Below are 3539 nucleotides of genomic sequence, written 5' to 3'. Positions count from 1 at the left end.
TTATCTCAGTCCCTAATTCCCATCCCCCCCTTCTCTATTTAGCCCCTAAATGCCATCCCCCTTCTCTGTTCAGCCCGTAGCTCCCACCCCCTTCTCTATCCAGCCCATAACACCCACCCCCTTCTCTATTCAGCCCCTAACTCCCACCCCCTTCTATATTCAACCCCTAAATTCTATCCCCCTAATTATCTCAGCCCCTAATTCCCACCCCCTTCTCTATTCAGCTCTTAACTCCCACCCCCTTATATATTTATCCCCTAAATGCCATCCCCCTAATTATCTCAGCCCCTAATTCCCCCACTTCCTTTTGTATAGTGGCACCTAAATGCCATCCCCCTAATTATCTCAGCCTTTAATTCCCATCCCCCTTCTCTATTCAGCCCCTAACTCCCCCCCCCCTTCTACATAGCGGCACCTACGTGCCATCCCCCTAAATATCTCAGCCCCTAATTCCCATCCCCCTTCTCTATTCAGCCCCTAATTCCCATCCCCCTTCTCTATTCAGACCCTAACTCCCACCCCCTTCTTTATTCAGCCCCTAACTCCCACCCCCTTCTATATTCAGCCCCTGATTCCCATCCCCCTTCTCTATTCAGCCCCTAACTCCCCATATCCCCTATTCTATCCCCATATCCACTATCCCCTATTCTATCATGGTATCCCCATATCCATACAGGGAGCACAAGCACAAGCATAAGCACATACATGGAAAAATTTCCATTTGATGAGCTTGTACATCTAGTGAATTGAAGCATATAGTTCTCGTAACCCCAATGGGAGATACCAAACAAGTGCATTAACAAAATCATAAAACAATCACAATAGAAGACAATGGTAGAACACTCCACAATGTATATGGGGACTCTACTACTCAAAGTAGTTTACCCAGTGAGAGCGGAGTACAAGAACTAACAAGGAAGTGTATTTCAAGAAGTTACAATGGAGTCATGAGCTACTATGCCCTTTTACTTTCACTATTCGTGTTGGACAAGTTAGACTCCAATCCATAACACACTCTAGACTCTTACAAGAGTAGTGCACAAGTGACTAGCTTCACCTACATTTGTTACATGGCTCGTACTTTGAGAAATATGATATTTGAGATCCAAGATATGACATCATATCCCTTGATTGATTCAAGGAACATACATTTATATTCATATGGTGCACATTGGTTGGTATGGAATCCCAAGATCAGCTCATGTGATGAAACTTTGTCAGCATGGACTTTTAATATCAACTCCCAAGATCAATAAATGATGATTAAATGTGGATTAAGTGAACAACACAAAGTGGAGAAATCACAGGCCAAGCCTTGACTACAAAAATGATCCTTTGGTATGTGTATGCATACACGTTCCTACCAACCTAATAGAGAAGAGGAGGATGACTAGGGGATTCACACACCCACCACTATTCATTACAAACCCACCCACTACAATAAAATCCATGAGATTAATCAAAAGACCCATTGTGGCACTTTATAGATATGCCCAACACTAGATATTCACTATCCTAGTGAATCACACATCATGACAAGTGAACACCACCATAGAAGAATTTTAGAAAGAGATACAAGGGAGATGTGGTCATAGAAGTATCACATTAAGAAAGAAACCATGACATGAGAAACATGAGGGGAAACATAGACAAGTCAAAAAGGAGAAGAGAGCTCATATTTGAGATGGAAAAGAGGTATCAAAGAACATTAGGGTATCCTCATCATCCAACGTAACTACCATCTTAGTCCAGTGTCACCATTGATGTGTGGAGGAAGGAGAGGTGATAATAAACAAGGGGGAATAGGTCAAGAGGACTAGGGGACAAGGGGAGTAGGATGCGTGAAAGAAGACCAAGGAAGGAGAAGTTTTGCTGAAGATGGAGGAATGGGGAAAGAGGGTAAGGGGACAAGGGGAGCAAGAGGTTCCAAAGAAGCTAGAGGGAGGCGATGTCCTATTAAAAAGGTAGAAGGAGCGAAGAGGGTAAGGGGACAAGTGGAGAAAGAGGGGTCAAAGAAGCTAGAGAAAGGATAGGTCTTGAATAGGAAAAGGGGACAAGAGTGGTGATAGGATGCTCAGGTTGTGTAGGGAAAGGAAAACGACAAGGAGCTGAAGGAAGGGGAAGACCAAAGTGACGATGTGGCCCAGGGATTTCCATGGGCTCACAGAGTGCTTGCTCAAGTGTTTTTAAGTGGGCATGATTAGATTGTCATAGTGCAAGTGTGTTCTGTGTCCATACGGTCATCTTCATGTGCACCATCATGATGATCAGTGCTCTATGATGACCACTTTCCCATCCTTGTATACAGCCCACTTTCCCTCCTTCCACGCCTCCAACACTCATGGCATATGTTCCTTATAGTGTGCTACCTGTGTAGGTGTCAAGGCCTCATCCAAATAGATTTTCTCCCCCTTTGAGGGCTGCCCTTTTATAAAGGAAAGCTCTCTTTGCGTCCATGTCTGCAAATTTTAAGATCAAGGCCCATGTTTTTGTAGCATCTTTCCCTACTCTCCATGCATTCACAATAGGAACATCAACTACCCCTATTTGTGCACCAAGTTCTTTTGCATCTTCTTATGGGTTATCCTTTTCCACCCAGCTTGTGACCTGCACGTGCAATGTCCTAGCTCGTCTCTTGGCCACGTCTTTGAGGGTTGCATTCATCATTTCCACTTTATTCTCTGGTGCACTCTTGTGTTTCTTTAGAACATCTAACCATTTTGTATTCTCCTCTATTTCAGCTTTGGTTTGTTTAGCAACCTTGGCGAAGGTTTTGATCTCCTTTTCTACGTGCAACTTCCACTCTTTGATCTCTTCTTGGACTTGGGGGCAGCAGCCCCATTCTCCCATTTCGTATATATCTCCAATTTAATCCTTACACGGAGTTAGTTCCACTTTAAGCTCGCTGATAATCATATCCTTTTCCTTCATGCATGCACCCAAGCCACTCTTCCATTGCATCCATTGGGCTTGCATCCCCTTTTGCATCTCTTCTTGTGCTTTTTGCATTGCCTGTTGCATCTCATCTTGCATTTTCTCTTGCATCTTCTCTTGCATCCTTTTTGTACCCCGGTGCATTTCCTTCTTAACAGCAGCGCACAGTGTTCTTGCTGCCATTTCCACGCGTATTAGGGTTTGTAATTCAACATATACATTTCCTTTGGACATCCGTGTCCTTGAGCAATCGGGCCTGTATTTGCTCATGTGAGACAAAGAGAGCCTGATACCTGATGTACGGGGTTTCACCATCTTAGACAAAGTGGTGACAGACCATGCATACATCACTTCTTGGTGGTTATACGAGGCAGTCATCACCTTGACACCCCCGCAAGCATCCTCGATATCATTTCACATGAAAGACCTTTGGGATATATAGCAGTGCAGTCTATGATGGCCTATGCATTATTGACCCGAATAGCCCCTTGGATGAGTTTACAGGTGGTTTGGCGCATGTATTGCATGCCTCAACAACATGGGCTTTTCCATGCACGATACCCTCCCCCACCCCTCCGCCTAACACTATCCATAGAATGGTTGGT

General features: G+C 44.3%; 1 pseudogene; it reads right to left on the bottom strand.

Annotated features, from left to right (window-relative positions):
* Nucleotides 1–2267: 2267 nt before the first annotated feature.
* Nucleotides 2268–2850, bottom strand: LOC147888316 (uncharacterized; annotated as a pseudogene).
* Nucleotides 2851–3539: the final 689 nt, after the last annotated feature.

This window comes from Dipteris shenzhenensis, chromosome 22, assembly GCF_047967505.1.
Source record: "Dipteris shenzhenensis isolate YYH24624 ecotype China chromosome 22, Dip_SZ_1.0, whole genome shotgun sequence".
In the NCBI taxonomy this organism is placed as follows: domain Eukaryota; kingdom Viridiplantae; phylum Streptophyta; class Polypodiopsida; order Gleicheniales; family Dipteridaceae; genus Dipteris; species Dipteris shenzhenensis.
This window is presented reverse-complemented; position numbering and strand designations above follow the sequence as displayed.